Source organism: Symphalangus syndactylus, chromosome 10 (genome assembly GCF_028878055.3).
Source record: "Symphalangus syndactylus isolate Jambi chromosome 10, NHGRI_mSymSyn1-v2.1_pri, whole genome shotgun sequence".
Taxonomy (NCBI): domain Eukaryota; kingdom Metazoa; phylum Chordata; class Mammalia; order Primates; family Hylobatidae; genus Symphalangus; species Symphalangus syndactylus.
In genome coordinates, this window is record NC_072432.2 from 27,906,710 (window position 1) to 27,924,377 (window position 17,668).

Consider the following 17,668-nt stretch of genomic DNA (forward strand, 5'->3'; position numbering starts at 1 on the left):
AGTTGCAAAAACACAACACGACCTTGGCTGTTTTTCATGACCACACTCCAGAGGGCCACAAGATGGAGCCACTTCTCCCCGAGAGCAGATTTTCATAAAACAGGGGTCCCTCTGCACTTCCCAAAGGAAGCTTAGGTTTTCCTTCCTTTAAAATCATGGGGAAGGAATATTTCAAAAAAGCTCTATGTCCATTGACACGTGTGAAATCTCCAGAATAATAAACAGCATAAATGGTGAGATTCCATTATTGTAAATACCATACGTGTTGGGCATATTCAGAGACGCTAATGATGCAACTGGAGGGAATTCTGATCCTTTTCTATACTGCTTTAATTTTTCATTTTCTTTCTTTTTTTTTTTTACAATGAGCATTTTATAAAAAATACAAAAGTAATTAGAATGTCCTTTCAAACTTCTTAGTTGTAAATACCGTTAATAATCAATTCTGATAATATTTAACCACCTTAAGAGTGAAAAAGTCTTTGGTTTTGATCATTAAAGATAAACAGCATTGGTACTTGATTCTCATTTTTGCCATCTAGAGTTTTGGCAAGTTTTAAAGATGCCTCTTCCCTTTCTTCTTATTGACAATAACTGAGCTATATATTTTAATCTCATGTAATTCCTGAGTAAGTTTCACCTTGTTATTTGAAATTAGATGAGTGAAACATTTTCTATTTCCTTACAAATTATAATAAAATGAGTTTTGCTAATGCAAAACAGGTAGTAAATAGCCATTGGGTGAGAAGAAAATTTCTCATATCTGATCTAGAGAAATGAAAAGGGGTTCTTGGCCTCTGTAGAAAGGTGGTTGGTTGGGCCTTCAAACATGGACACTGAGGAAGTCTAGTCTTCACGTGCAGTAGAGAGAACGTAGGTTTGCGAGCCAGAAAGGTGTGTGTGTGTTTCCTGGCGCCTCCATTTACGAGCTGTGAGATCTTGGGCAAGTTACCAAATCACTCCACAGTTTAGCTTCATTTTCCAGAAAAAGAGCCTAATTCCTACCTCGAAGGCTGTTTTGAGGGTTACGGGTAAGAGTATTTCAAAATACTTCACACGATGCTGTGTACTATACTATACTGAAGACGACAGTGATTGTTTTCATTCAAAATTCTGTTAAGAAATTTTAATGTTACACCTGTTTTGTGCTCCCAACTGACATACAGACATGTACTGGGTGGGGTCTGCTCCGAGGCAGTTATTTCTGAGGCCCACAAGACACAGTCCCTGCCTCAGGGGACACACCGGTTTTGGTTTTGCTGCTCAACCCCTCGCTGAGCTCTCATCATGGACTACCTTTACAGAATCCTGCCATTCCTCTCTTGATTCAAGTTGCTGTGCAGAGCCACAGACAGCTATGTCTCATAGCAGAAAAGAACCATTATTCATGCTACAAATATGGTCAAGAAATCTTCTGAATATTATACAGCAAATCATTGACTAGTTGCCCCCACTTAGGAAAAAACACCCATACAGATTACATTCTATACCTCCCCTACCTTAAACATTAGCTAAATTACTACACTGAAAAGAGACAGATCAAATCTATCTACTTTGCCAGGTGCGGTGGCTCACGCCTGTAATCCCAGCACTTTCGGAGGCCAAGGCAGGTGGATCACGAGGTCAGGAGTTCAAGATCAGCCTGGCCAAGATAGTGAAACCCTACTAAAAATACAACAATTAGCTGGCTGTGGTGGTGCACAACCATAATCCCAGCTACTCGGGAGGCTGAGGCAGAAGAATTGCTTGAATCCGGGAGGCGGAGGTTTCAGTGAGCCGAGATCGTGCCACTGTACTCCAGCCTGGGTGACAGAGCAAGACTCCATCTCGAAAAAAAAAAAAAAAAAGAAAAGAAAAGTCTGTCTACTTTATCAGCAAGTCTACGCGCAGTTTTTCTCAAATGTATGGCTCACCTATGGGGCTCTTTGATGAATACCTAAAACTCCTGAGGATATGAACATGTACAAACCCACAAGTCATACCAAAGTTTATCTATTAGATTCGAGTACTGCCAAGCTGCAGGTGGTATCAAAGGTTTAGAAAGCATTAATGGGTTAAAATTTTACAGTAGAGAAAATTATACCCGCTAACCGAATTTCTGGGGGGAAACACTGGGAAAAGGGCACCCTGCTGCATTTCAGTGGAGGAACATTTAACTGGGTCTGTGAATGCCTGGGCTAGGGACCTCTGTTCTCCAGCACGATGCGCTGTTGTAGGTAGATGTTGACACAGAGAGACCTGAATGAGAATCCTGATGGATTCTTCCAGTTGACCCAGAGAGTGCTGAGCACAAACTCATAACACCAGCGGGCGTTAACTCCAAGGATTTCTACACACACCAGCTGCTGGAGGTCAGCCCTGAACCAGGGAGACTAGATTTACAGCTACAGCTTTAGCCAGGGTCTCACGAGCCTCAGCCACATTACACAGCTAGGAGCCCTCCCGGTCCAGCTCCGTGTTCATTACCTGTGTGACCTTGGGATAGTTATTCAACCTCTCGGTCCGCATTTGGAAACTGGGAGGTAATAATAATACTTAACGATTAAATGAGTTAATTATAAAGTTTTTAGAACAAAGCCTGGTGCATAAAAAGTAGTTTGGAAGTGTTATCTATCTTTTGAACCTTTTCCATTTTTATCAAACCTCAAAACCCCCTCATCACTCTCAATATTCATTCATAAGGCCGAGTATGGTGGCTCATACCTGTAATCCCAGCACCTTGGGAGGCCAAGGTGGGCAGATAGCTTGAGATCAGGAGTTTGAGACCAGCCTGGCCAACACAGCGAAACCTCGTCTCTGCTAAAAATACAAAAATTATCCAGGTGTGGTGGTGCAAGGCTGTAGTCCCAGCTACTCAGGAGGCTGGATGAGGCAGGAGAATCGTTTGAACTCGGGAGGTGGAGGCTGCAGTGAGCTGAGATTGCGCCACTGCACTCTAGCCTGGGTGACAGAGCAAACTCCTGTCTCCAAAAAAAACATCAGGTGGAAAAGGGTGCCATGGGAGGGGAATGGCTTGACTTCCGGTAGCCCCATCTCCCAGTGATACAGTTTGAATATTTGTCCCCTCTAAAACTCATGTTGCAATGTGATCCCCAATGTTGGAGGTGGTGCTTTGTGGGAGGTGACTGGGTCATGGGGGCGGGTCCCTCATGAATGGCTTGGTGCCATGGGGAGAACTGCTTATGGAAAAGGGCCTTCCACTCTCCTTCCTCGCCTCTCACCAAGCCATGCCAGCTCCCCACTGCCTTCCAACATGAGTAGAAGCTTCCTGAGGGTCTCACCAGAGACAGATGCTGACACCATGCTTCTTGTACAGCCTGCAGAATTGCAAGCCAAATAAACCTCTTTTCCTTATAAATCACCCAGCCTCAGGTATTCCTCACAGCAACACAAACAGGCAAAGACACTCAGTGCTTGCACGGTGGATCCCCTTCTAAGAGTGGTCTCTCCAGCCACACTGGGACCCGTCTTGTCGGGTTCTTGGGCATCCTCCCTCTCAGTCCAGGATCCTCAACCTCTCTCCCTCCACCAGCAGCTTCTCAACAGTGCTTAAATGTGCTGAAGTTTCTCTCATGAAAGCAACAAAAACAAAACACAAAACATCCTCTCAATTGCAGAGATGCACGGTCTGGCACTGCCTGGATCCTGGCTTGAACGTACACTTTGAGGGCAACTGGGGACACCTGATTATGCCACTCACTAGATATTTGGTGATATTAAGGAATTTATTGGCAATTTTCTTAACCTGAGAAGTGCTTATGTTTCAGAGAAGCATATCAAAGTATTTATGGAGGAAATGTGTCTGTGATTTACTTTTGAAACATTTCTGCAAAAATAAAATGACGCAAACGTGGTAAAATGTTAATAATTGTTCAGTCTAAGTGATGGGTATATACTACCAATTTTCTGTCTGTTTGAACATTTTTACAATAAAAAGTAAAAAGAAACACAAACCCTTCTTTGACTCCATGTCTTTCCCCATCTCTGGTCTCTCTCCTGACTGGCTTCTTGGCAGAGCTGTCTATGCTTATTTTCTGTTGCTCTGTAACCCCCATCCGTTCTGCAGCTCATCCTGCTCTGGATTTTACTTTCCTATCCCTTCAGAGCAACTGTTCCCCCTGAGATCTCAATGCCCTTTGAGTGGTTAAATTTGACAGATGCTTCTCCGCCTTTCTCTCTCTTGAACCCCATGAGCAAACAGCGCTCTTGTCTGGGGCTTTCTCCCTCCCTTGGCTTCTGAGACGCTGTGTTCTCCTGGCAGTCCTCCTCCTACTCCATCCCATCTTTCCTGTTCCTTGGCCAATTCTTCCTCCTCTACATGCCCATTGTCAGGGCCCTGACCTAGATGTCCTCTCATCTTCTCTTCTTCACTGCGTACAGGCTACCTGATCTACACCTTTTGTTTACATTTCTATCTGTGTCTCGATAACTCCCAAACTTATGATTCTCAGTCCACAACCTTTGAGTTGCACATCCATATAGGATTCATCTAGTGTAATAAAGCTTCCTACCAAATGTAAGCTCCACGAAGGTGGCAAGCACTACCCTTAGCAGGACCTCATGTGTAAAAAACATTTCATATACAACTGTTGAATAAATGAATGCAGCGAATAATTAAAAAAACACAAGATGTTTCTTACAGATGCCTACTCTCTCTGCTCTCTTTATAATTAACACCATCGCCCTTACCTCCAGGTGTTATAAATATGAAAATTCTGGATTTTGACAGCAGAAAAAAAAACTGTCATTTATGTTGAAAGAGAAGCCCTAGATTTTTCTCATAATGGCCATGACAAATGAAGAACTTTACACAATAAGTAGGAAAAAAGCAGGCATATGTCGGGCACGAAAGGAGGAAATGAGGGTACCACAAAATAACTGTTTAAGGATGTTAATCTTAAAAAAAAAAAAAAAGGCAGTCACATGGTTAACTTGGGGGAGAATTCGGAAATGGTCACAGTTTATCTGTTTTGGAGCTATTACCGCACATGTAAACTGTACCACACAATGTATCCTCATTCTCTAGCATCACGGGAGAAACAGAACTTTGAGGAAAGGGATGGAGCAGAACCGTAACCCTAGTGATATCAATCTGTCACTGAATAAGAGTAAAGAATCACATCCGATGATTTATACAGAATTCACACTTAAAATTCTCTCAACTTCCCAAAGTTTGTATGCACTGATAAAGCTGATAAATGGTGCTTTCCACAGAATCACGTGCACAGCAATTAAAGGATGCCCGCCTCCTTCCCCTCCAGCTCTTCCCTATCCTCACCCCTGGAGAGGAGGGGATCTTTGGGCATAACAGTGCTTAGACATGATGCTCCCATACCAACCACAGAGGAACCTGCCTTTAAGACGCTCAATTCTGGCCTGGCATGGTGGCTCACGCATGTAATCCTAGCACTTTGGGAGGCAGGGGCAGGTGGATCACTTGAAGTCAGGAGGAGATCGAGACCAGCCTGGCCAACACAGTGAAACCCCGTCTCTACTAAAAATATAAAAATTAGACGGGCATAGTGGCGGGTGCCTGTAATCCCAGCTACTTGGGAGGCTGAGGCAGGAGAATCACTTGAACCCAAGAGGTAGAGGCTGCAGGGAGCCGGGATTGCGCCCGCACTCCAGCCTAGGTGATAGAACGAGACTTTGTCTGAGAAAAAGAAAAAAGAAAAAAAGACACCCCATTCTGATGAATATGGAGATAAGGGAAACAGGATCTGCTGACGACTCAAGCAGGGCCAAGATGCAGCCAAGACCCCGAGGTGAGGGGTGGAGATGGCAGAGGCAGGAAGGGGTGAAGGAGGGAGACTTCCAGGAGCACCTGATATGTGCCCCAAATGCTCTCAGAGACACGGGTTGTATCTTTAATGCATGACGGGGACTCCCAATTTCAAGGACTCTCCATAATTAATAAGGCTGCAGTGTCTCTGTATTTATTTATAAGGTGAGATTATTGTAAATGTAAAAGAAACACCAAAAAAATTATTTCTATCTTATGTTGCTTCTAGGATCACAACTGTGAGCACATTTTTCTTCAAAACTTAAACATCATAGACAAATTAACAAAATAACTCGTAAGTGAATGCTTCAAAAACAGCAAGAAGAGGCTGGGCATAGTGGCTAATGCCTATAGTCCCGGTCATTCAGGAGACCAAGGCGGGCGGATTACTTGAGCCCAGGAGTTTGAGACCAACCTGGCCAACATGGTGAAACCCCATCTCAACAAAAAGAAAAGAAAATAAAGACAGCAAGAAGAAGACCATCGGCCGGGCGCGGTGGCTCACGCTTGTAATCCCAGCACTTTGGGAGGCCGAGGCAGGCGGATCACGAGGTCAGGAGATCGAGACCACAGTGAAACCCCGTCTCTACTAAAAATACAAAAAATTAGCCAGGCATGGTGGCGGGCGCCTGTAGTCCCAGCTACTCGGAGAGGCTGAGGCAGGAGAATGGCGTGAACCCGGGAGGTGGAGCTTGCAGTGAGCCGAGATTGTGCCACTGCACTCCAGCCTGGGCGACAGAGCGAGACTCCGTCTCAAAAAAAAAAAAAAAAAAAGAAGACCATGTACTGGGGGCACCACAATGCCATGCTTTTAACAACCCATTATTTGACCCGGTCATTCTCTTCTTTGTAAGAGTTTAAAGCAACCTATCTATTACCCTTTTGTAAAAAACACTGTTGGCTCAACCACAAGACAATCTGAGGAACCTTTGCTTCCTCTCTTCCACATGTTTAACTTCCAGATTACAAGAATGCCGAAGTTATAATGCAGTCCCTTGGGGCCACTCTTTAGGAAAGGTGCATTTCTTTCACTTTCAACCACGGTCTACATGTGGCTACAAGGCAATCCTTCCCCACTGGCAAAAGGATGTCATCAACACAGTTGTCCCATTCTGCGATGGTAATGTCTCGCTTTACAGACTCGACAAGTGCAGTGCTCTAATGCGGCCCGGGAGGCTCCTTTGTAGAATGGATGAGTCTGCCAACTCCTGTCTGCAGCCACTTTGAAGTCCCAAGGCAGATGAGGCTGCAAATGGACCAAACACTGAACAACGCTGGCCGTCCCGTGTGTGGCTCAGAAATTAAGAGCCCACACCAGATAAGTGGGCTTATTCTCCTGTGAGAGCACAGGCAGCATGAACACAATACCGAAGAGTGTTCCTTCCAGCGGCTCCTCGAGCAGGGCTTTTCCCCTGAGGCATTCCTCCTGGTGGCACAATGCTCACCGGTCATTTCCACCTGTCTGACTCTGCAGGTCACCTGTAGCTAAGACCTCCACTCACATCAAACAGCAGCTCTGCCTGGCACCTGGAGCGGAGGCTTCTAGATGCCTGCGATGCAGCCATGGCATTGAGCTTCCATCTGAATAGGTGCTGAAAATCTACTCTCAAACTTTATAGAAGTGAACCTGATTATCACCAATTCTTCTTATATTTGCTATGTGTAGCAAGTATATTATTCTTGGGGTCAGCTTTCCTATTCTCAATGTTAAACTCACTGCATTACCTATGCTTGCATTTTAAAATATTGTTTTTGCCCAGTTACTTGGGAGGCTGAAGCAGGAGGGTTGCTTCAGCCCAGGAGTTCGAGATCAGCCAGGGCAACACAGGGAGATCCTATTTCAAAAAAAAAAAATTAAAATATTCCTTTTATTAAGCACTGTTCACTTCTGCACTGTCATAGCTGGCCACCTCTTGTCACTTCCCTTCATTACTTACCACATGATAGCTTCTGTTAATTCTAAGAGTGCTTTCAGAAACTTTCCTATTTGCTGGCTTTATTTTTTAATTTTTCTCATCTGTAACATGCATTTCCAACACTAACAGTTTTCACTTTTTTCTTTTTTTAAAAAACAATTTGCTTACAGCTGGGCATGGTGGCTCATGCCTGTAATCCTAGCACTGGGAGGTTGAGGCAGGAGGATCGCTTGAGTCCAGGAGTTTGAGACCAGCCTAGGCAACAGGCAAAACCCCATCTCTACAAAAAAAATGAAAGAAATGAGCCAGGTATGGTGGCACATGCCTGTATTCCCAGCTACTTGGGAGGCTGAGGCAGGAGGATCACTTGAGGCTAGGAGGCTGAGGCTGCAGTGAGCTGTGTTTGCGCCACTGTACTCCAGCCGGGGCTACAGACCAAGACCCTGTCTCAAAAAACAAAAACAAAAAATACTTATAAATGATGTCGTCAGCAAAGGTAAAGTTTCTCCCTTCCTAATTCTCCTTCAGAACTTTTTCCTGTATTACTGTGGGCTTGTTAGAAATGTAATGCAATGATAAATTAAGAGTCATGGAATTAGGCTTTCAAAAACATAAAACATAACAGCCACCAGACCTGGGTTTCCTTTGCTATTAGGCACTCACCGAGAATAACAAGGGTTATGAAGCCCCGATTTGTTGCTCTTCTCATGGAGAATGAAATGCCATTAAGAGATTCACAGCTGACTGAAGGTTGCAGCAGAAAGGGTTCTAAGTGATGTACTGCAACAGATAAATATTTATATCTCCGCACGATAGTGTGAACCTGGGAATTGCTGTTATCATGTTTCACTCATTTTTTTAAAAAGCTTGAAGTGACAATTTAATATAGCATCAAATTAGTACTTCAGTGTAAAGTCTTGTTTCATTTAATGTTTTTGAAAGGTTAAATTATCTGTAATCCTTACTGTGCCATGGGCTATGTTTATAGACTATTCCTACAATATACTTCACATGAAAGAAAAGGAAAGTGAAAGGAAGGGAAGCAAAAGGAAGGGAAGGGAAGAAAAGAAAGAAGTCTAGACAGCTTGAAATTATGGATTGCTCTGGTGTACAATGACCATATAAATAAATAAATGATACAACTTCCTTTGAGAGGATGTCTTGGTATGTTTGGGGATAATGATCTGTAAATGTCAGTTAATACAATTTATTTTGATTTCAAATCGTCTTGAAGTAAAAAAAAAAAAAAAGTAAGGATGACTACATTTAAGCAAATACAACAAATGTAACAAATAAATAACATAACAAATGAAACTTTACTGCTTTTCTTAATTAAGCTTGATCAAAATCAAGCTTAAAAGGAACAAGCATTCTTCTGTAGTGTTTACACAAATTCTTAGTACTGACATATGCAGAAATGCCTAAGTACACACAGGGATGTGCCTAATTCAATTTGTGACACACCATAATAAGGACTCATAAATAACATCATCATTAAAAATGAAATAACTTTGTAAAAAATACAATAAAGTGCTTTATCATATGTACAGATGCCATTTGTTACAAAAAGCACAGAATGGCTGCTCCATGCATGACCGCTGGCAGGGAGCTTTGACAAGCCCAAGGCCTCCTGGAGAGCCCCATCCTAGATAGGAAGCTTAGCTGGTATCAAAGGCAGGAAGGTTCCAGAATGGCCCCTGTACCCCACACACAATGGGGAGCTGGGGCCTGAGTGGCCTATGCCTGGGGCTGGGGGCGCTGAGCATTTGAGCAGGTGCACCCAAGAGCAGGTGTGCCCAGGGAGCATGTGAGGAGCTGGGATCCAAGCCAAAGTGTTGGAGGTGCTAGACAGAGCCTGTCAGGAGCACACGGGTGCAGGGACACTGAGGACATTAGCATGGTGGGGGAGTGGGCCCAGGGGCTCCCACTCCTAGCAAAACCCTTGAAGGGGGCTGACAGGGTCCAGGGCTGGGAATCCCCACCCTCCTCTTTTGCAGAAACAAAACTCTCTGAAAAAGAGCTTCCGTAAATTAGGGTCAGAGGCCTTCCCAAACATTGCAGAGGTGAAGATGAAGCTATGAGTTCAGCAAGACTCTCAGACACTAAGGAAAGCAAGTGTAGCCACAGAGACGGGATGCCCAGACTCCCTCCAGGGAAGGTCGTGCTGCCCAGCTGAGGGTGTGCGGTCTGCAGAAGGCCTGCAAAGGCAGCTCTTCTAGGTCTGCCTTCCGAGGGCAGCCTGTCATTTTGGCCCAACATAGGAGCCTCTAGGGGCATGTTCCATAGTGCCCTGCCAGGTTAGCCGAGGCTTGACTGGGCTAGCATGGCAGTCTGACTTCTCCCTCTGCACAATCTCACTTCTTTCCTCTTCCCTACATAAGCTTTGATCCTGATCAACATCTTGACCCCAAACTGTGTCAGCATCTGGTTAGGCAAGTCACTGTGTGTGAGAGTTGGCAGATCATGACAACAAATTCAGGCCCCCAGGAATTACAGAGGTGGGAACTCTTAGGAGTAAGTTTTGAGTAGTTACGTACAAAACGTCTAAAGAAACAAAGGATGCAATTTCAGAGATGAGCATAAATCAAGAAACTATCAGGAATGAACGGTCAGATTTTGAAAAATCTTTTGGAAAACTGGAATAAAAAAGATAATTGTTGAAATTAAAAAAAAAAAAGGATTAGAACAGTTGAAGAGACACTTAGGACTGGATGATATATTTTGAAGAATTCACCCAGAATTGGGCAGAGATGTTTGGAGATGGAAAATGGAAAAGAAAAGTTAAAGATGGGGAAGCCAGGATGAGCATGTTAAAGATGTACTTGTTGGAGGAATAGAAGGAGAGAGGTGAGGCTGAAAGAGAAAAGGACTGCGGAACTTCCAGGCCCTGGAGAAGAAGTGCTGCAGGAAAAGCTTGCTGGGGAGTGTGCTGGGCAGCTCCCCACGAAACTAGGAGGAAATGGCTGAGCACATTGGGAACAGAGGGCTACAAATGACGCCATCGGCAAGCTTCGGGGCACTCGTTGGGCCACAGGACCTCCCAAGATGACAAATACCTTCTCCTGTTTCTAAGAGAGAAGCAAGATGTGTCTGCAGCTTACAATGGCAGCAGAGGGTCTACTGGGAGCTTGTGTTTAGTCTCATAATCTGATACTTAACACAGGACTGAGAATATCCAACTATCTTCCAAATTTTAATTGATCACTCCTCCAGAAAAATGAACAAAAGAGCTCAAAAGCAGATTCAGAACTCAGTGCTCAGAATGTTGTTGTTCTAGAACACAGGAGCTGCCCTGTCACTCACAGGAGGCACATGGGCATCACCTGGGAGCCTGGTAGAACGGTGGCCTCCACAGACTCCCCGACAGCCCCTCCAGACCCACCCAGTCAGAGCCCTGATGAAAGTCTAAGAAGCACTGACGCAATGTGGAACCTTTTCTCTTTTGGTACTATAACCCTCTCCACTCTTTTTTGTATTTACCTTTTACGGTCCCTATTTTCTCAGTTTTGCTCTACCGAAGCCTCATCCTTTGAATAGTAACACCAACGTCCCTGACCTTCAGGAAAGGATAAGCAGATGTACCATGAGGAGATTTCAAAGAAGTCACATGCTCACCCTAAAATCCTTGAAATCTGAGGTGCTAATTAGCTTATTTAACAGGGAGTTCAGATTTTGGGGTAAAACTTCTGGATTCAACTAAAGATATTGTTTCCCCAAATAAAAGGATAAGAAAGGAATTTAAGTCGATTTTTATCAATTTTACCCATTTATCGATTCAGTCACTTTGGAAAAAAAAAATTAAAATGCTGCATTTCAAAAGCTATTAAAATACTCAATAATATTTTCATAAGGTATTTCTTGATCACCTACATTGCAGCTTCCCTCGGGTTACACTGTGAGTCCTATACAACTTCTGGGAGGTATATTACCAACAATACCTCTCATTTTTTTTTTTTTTTTTTTTTTTGAGACAGAATCTTACCCAGGCTGGAGTGCAGTGACGCCATCGTGGCTCCCTGCAACTTCTGCCTCCGGAGTTCAAGGGATTCTCACGCCTTAGCCTCCTGAGCAGCTGGGACTAGAGGCACACACCACCACCCCCAACTAATTTTTTGTAGTTTTAGTAGAGACCAGATTTCACTGTGTTGGCTAGGCTGGTCTTGAACTCCTAGCCTCAAGTGATCTGTCCACCTCGGCCTCCCAAAGCACTGGGGTTACAAGCATGAGCCACTGTGTCCAGTCAATACTTTTCGATTTTAATTCGAGGTGAAGCTACATGATACCAAAGTTCCCAATGAATTCAGGTCAGTGCGGGGAAAAAGAAATTCAATCGATTTAAGAAAAAAAAAATATTCAAGTAGGCAAATAGGTTTTTTACCATTTTTTTCCTTTTTGAAAGTTCTAACATTGTTTAGTTAATCAGCTGATAATCATCATTTATAGGACCCGAGTTTCTTACAGCCTAACAGAAATGTGAAAAGGATATTTATAGCGAAACATTATTTTCCCAACTACAAGTAAGAGAAAATCAAATGAAGTAAACAAAATTTATGAAAGTTTGCTGTGCTTAATATGAATTCTCCATTGGTCTGAGAGATGATGCTTTTCTTTCTTTGCACAGAGTCAAAACTAGGGTAGCATTTGGGCAGGAAATAAAGAATAGAGCAAGATACCGGAACTTGGGGGAAAAATCTAACTCCTTATGGCTTAAGTCTTCATAATTCTGCATCAGTGCCACAGTCTACCAGAAACCAGGCCCCCTAGTGGATTAAAAGAGTTAAGGACTGAATGCCACATTAGAATGATTTCAACACTGAGGTGTAGGAAATTAAATACGAGAATGATATTTAATTAAAAATCTTATTCAGTCACTCATTTAGCACTTCTTTTTCTTTTCTTTCTGTTTTTTTTTTGAAATGGAGTCTCGCTGTTACCCAGGCTGGGGTGCAGTGGCACAACCTAGGCTCACTGCAACCTCCACCTCCTAGGTTCAAGCGATTCTCATGCCTCAGCCTCCCGAGTAGCTGAGACTACAGGCACATGCCACCACGCCCAGCTAATTTTTGTATTTTTAGTAGAGATGAGATTTCACCATGTTGGTCAGGCTGGTCTTGAACTCCTGACCTCAGGTGATCCACCCACCTCGGCCTCCCAAAGTGCTGGGATTACAGACGTGAGCCACTGCGCCTGGCCCATTTAGCACTTCTTATATACTAGACACTGCTGTGAGCATGTTATAAATATGAATTCACCTAATTAGCACAACACCCAAATGAAGAGGGTACTATTATCCAAATATTATAGACCAAGAGGTGTCAAAAGTATAGGTAACTTGCCCAAGGTCATGCCATTGGCCAGGGGCATGGCTGGGACCGGAAGGTGGCTGGCTGGCTCCAAGTCCTTGCTCTTGAACCACCTGCCACACCAGATTGCTGGCAAGGTCAGTGTGTCAGAAAATTAATTCTAGGAAGAATTTATTCAAATATTCAAATAACTAGCCATGTTCTACTTCTCCAGAGGCTGGCCTTGGGCAATTTTAACCCTCCAGAATATAATTCCAACTGTGGCTGCATTTCCTTAAAACAAGAAACAATAAAGGAAAAGAAAAAAAAAAAGGGCTTTTGGGTAACCCAAAGTTGTCAGAAAGTCCACGCAATTCACTCCACGGGAGAAACCCTCTATGAGAGCCTCTCATCAACTGACATGCAATTGAACAATCTGCATTACTTGTCTAGATTTGGAAGGTTCAGAAGCCCAGAGAATTCCAAGGTAAGAGCAACAACAAGCAAGAAGAAACAGAAGAACTGATGATCACTACTGAAGCAAGAGACAGAAAGTTTCTTATATACAAACCCTAAAAGTACTCTAGGCCCACATAAAGTAGGAATTGGAAGGCCTGACATATACCTCAAATACCTCTGAGCATTTCAAACCACAGGGAGAGAAACACAAAGCTTGACAGGCCTCCCTGGGTTTACCAATGACAGACCTGTGTCCGGTCACACAGAATCACACGAGGACATGCCAGGCTGAGCCCACCACCCAGTAATATTCACCAAAATCTTGTCTGGAAGTGGCATACAAGAACAGCCTGAAGAACATTCAAAGAGAAGCCAGAATGGGAGAGGGCTAGGCAGCCGGTGTGCATTATAGCCTTTCTCTGTAGAACAGCATTTACTAAATGTAAACTACACGCTGGTGTGGCCTTTGCTAATTGCTGCCGGTGTGACGTTTGACTCGGCGGACTGCATCTTCCTTCATGAACACCTGCCAACCTGAGCAGGGTCCCAGCCCTGCCCTCAGTGAGCCTAGCAGGGGTCACCCCGAATAGATCAGTATCAAATAAGCTGTGTGAATGTTGAGACCTTTTATGAGGTTTCTGTGGAATTCTCTGATCATGGAATTAACACTGTTACTCTTCACTGCTGCTGTATTTTTAAAAACCTCTTCTATGTGAGATTTTGTTGAGATATATACGAGTGGCATGTTCATCTTTAATGGTCAACGTTTGTGTCACCCACACATTTCCTTGTCCTGAATTTGTTTTTGTTTAAATGTAATTTAAAAATGGACAAATTAGCAAAACAAATGGTGCTACAACTGTGGCTGTATTTATACATGGCCTATACTGATAATCAGCAGCCTATATGGACAATTTTTTTTTTAAGTTCTCTAACATTCTTGTATGTTTCTCAGCTTGTGGCAAGGATGTTGTTTTATCAGGTCAGGTGTCCTGTGTCCGCTCTGTGGGGAACTCCTTAGAGTCAACCCTGTTGGATCTTAGTACCAAGACCACTTACATTTCTCCTTGGCAACAGACTCAAAGTATCAAGCATGCTGGTCATCTTGGCATGAATATCTATGCTCATTCCAGGCTCCATTTTGTGCCTTTATCTTTCTGCCTCTTCCTTTTCTTTTTTTCATTTATTCTAGCTTGTATTTCCAACTTCTTTGAAGGCCACCTTAAATCCTTTCTGGAATAAGGTCAAGAGTGAATACATGAATACATGAATGAATGAATGAATGAAATGCAGGTGCAGAAGCTGAGTTCAGAGATCATCCAAGAGGCAGTTCCTAACAGGTTAGGATCTATGTCTCCTGACTTCAACTTAGTGCCCTTTAAATAATTTATATTAATAATGTGATTCTCAATCATTAAGACCCTACAAATTATATTTAAAATATTCTGTTTATAAAAAGAAAAAATATAGATGTTGGATAAAGGAGACTTTTCTGAATAAAGAACACATCAAGAAGATAACAATTTTGTAGCAGTGGAACAAAAGGAAGTCTTTATACTGTTAAGGTCCCTGGGAGGTGTCAATAGACTTATTTTGATCCCACACTTATTTTATGTAACACTGGGGATATGTCAAATCCCTATGTTAGGTTACAATAACCACCCCAGAGAAAACATTTCAAATCATGATTTTTGTAGAGTCAAAGGATGCTAAACTCAAAGTTGTCATCAAGAAGTTGATACTTCAATTGCGTGTCACATTTTATTAGCATGGTATCATAGCCATTTTTTAGAACAATATGCTCTCATCAGTCATGAGATATCACTTTGCTTTGAATGTTCTGAGACAACTGAAAGAAAGTATAAAAAGAACGCATAAGTATGATATCAATTTCCAGAGGGGAAAAAATGAAAAAGTAGACAGTTTAAAAGGTGAAGAGTTAAAAGCTGCAACCTGTAATTCAGTTCATTCAGATAACAGAGCCTCACGTCTTCCACCTCACAGGTAGCATCCTGGCACTTTAAAATTTCCTTTAGAATAAGAGGCAGTAGCATAAGCACTGTAGAACAAATTTCAAAAGGAATAGATATTATAAAAGATTTATTAGATATTAAATGAATTTAGAGGCTAATGATTTTAGAAAACAAACTACAGGCAGTACCAAGTTTCAAGAAACAGAATATAGCTCAAAGATTTTTACAGACTTCACTGCAAGCAAAATGCAATTGATCGTATTTGCAAAGATTGGAAGAATAAGCAACCGCCAAGAAAGAATCCATGATATTAGAGCATCATGCATGAACATAAAGTAATGCTTTTAAAGGGATGTTTAAACAGACATCTAGGAGCTCACAAGTCCAGGCCAGTGCTGCCTTCAAAGCAGATACTTAATGAGTGTGAGTGTTTATACTCGAGAATCCTTTTATTAATATATTCAGGGCCTGCGGCACTTTATTTTGAATACCCTTCGTGACAGGCAATTTTTACCTTTGGGGGATTGGGAGCTATTTAAGTGAAAAACACAGTGTGACTCTGTTATGAATGGAAAGTTTGTGTCCCCCAAAATGCTTATGTTGAAACCCTAATCCCCAAGTGATGGTATTAGGAGGTGGGGCCTTTGAGAGATAATTAGATCATGAGGTTAGAGCCCTCATTATGTGATCAGTGCCCTTATTAGAAGTGACAGAAGAGTGCTTTTGATCCTGTCCCACCCACCCTGCCCCTGCCAACACATGTGAGGATACAGTGAGAAGCTGGCTGTCTGCAAACCAGGAAGAACCTGACCATACTGGCACCCTGATCTCAGAGACTTCAACCTCTAGAACAGTAAGAAATAAATTTCTGTCATTTAAGCTACCCAGTCTATGGTTTTTTATGACAGCTCAAGCTGACTAAGATCCTAAAAGCAACAATGTGTGTATGTGTTTTAAACACCAGTTGTGAGGATGATTCCTGGGATGTTGCAAGAGCAGACATGTTCATACCATACGACTACAATTTCTCCAAGTGACTTAGCTGTTATGTTATTTTTATACCATAGATGTTATCTTGATAATAGCGATGCTATAGCCACCACCACACATTGAGTATCTAGTGTGTGACAGACACTGTGCTAAGTACTTGACATGCAATTTCCTATTTAATCTTTAGAATCCATATTAGGTGTTATTATCCCGACTGTATAAACAAAGAAACTGTGGCTTCAAAATCCAGGCAGGGTGTGGAGGCTCACACCTGTAACCTTAGCACTTTGGGAGGCCAAGATGGGAGAATTGCTTGAGCCCAAGAGTTCAAGACCAGCCTGGGCAACATAGCAAAACTCCACCTCTATAAAAACACAACTTAAAAAAATTGGCCAGGCATGGTGGTGCACACCTGTGGTCCCAGCTACTTGGGAGGCCGGGGTGGGAGGACTGCTTGAGCCCAGGAGGGTGAGGATGCAGTGAGCTGTGATCATGCCACTGCACTTCAATCTGGCCACAGAGCAAGACCCTGTCTCTAAAAAACAACCAAGACCAGAAGTCACATGGTTAGTAAGTGACAGGGCTGGGATTTGAGCCCAGGATTGTTGAACGCTGGACTTCATGCTTTTATACGCCATGGTGAAGGAGGCCTCTTACAGCGCGGGCTGGGCCTTGGGAACATGTGCTCTACCAGGGAAGCTTGTGCTGGAATTTACTCCAGGAGAGATAGATTGCTGCTCCCAAGGATGGTCTATTTTACTTCCAGTGATTACAATGGAATTATGCTCAGGGATGAAAAGGGGGCAAGAAGCAGACCAATACTCACCTTCTAAAATCAGAGAGCTTGCTCCATAGCAGATTGTGAATGGGGTGGGCCCTGCTGGGGCCAGGACAGAAGAACCAGTGACAGCAAAATGGGATTTGGAGGTGTAAATGGATACATATTCAGAGGTCAACACCTAATCTCTGGCACAGGCAAAAGCTTCTGCGAAGTTGCCAAATCTTAAGCTGAATGATTTTAAAATCAGAGTAGTGATAACTGAAACTATTATACAAGAGTATTTAGGTTAAAAGTGTTATATAAATAATGAATGACCTTTACAGCATAAGCTTGCCTAAAGGTTAACTGCCAGGAATCTGGCCACTGTAATTTTAGAACACCAGGTTAGAGGAGATTTTTATGTGAAATGTGTTCTTCTTGTTCTCTAACTATATATTTAAATCTTTGGCCTTGGTGAGAAATTGCTATGCATGTTAACCTTCTCG

At 42.9% G+C, this 17,668-nt stretch overlaps 1 protein-coding gene across 3 annotated transcripts in view; it reads right to left on the minus strand.

Moving 5' to 3' along the window:
• PIP4K2A (phosphatidylinositol-5-phosphate 4-kinase type 2 alpha) overlaps positions 1-17,668 on the minus strand; it is a 179,754-nt gene that overhangs the window by 40,045 nt on the left and 122,041 nt on the right. The gene's annotated exons all lie outside the window — the stretch shown is intronic.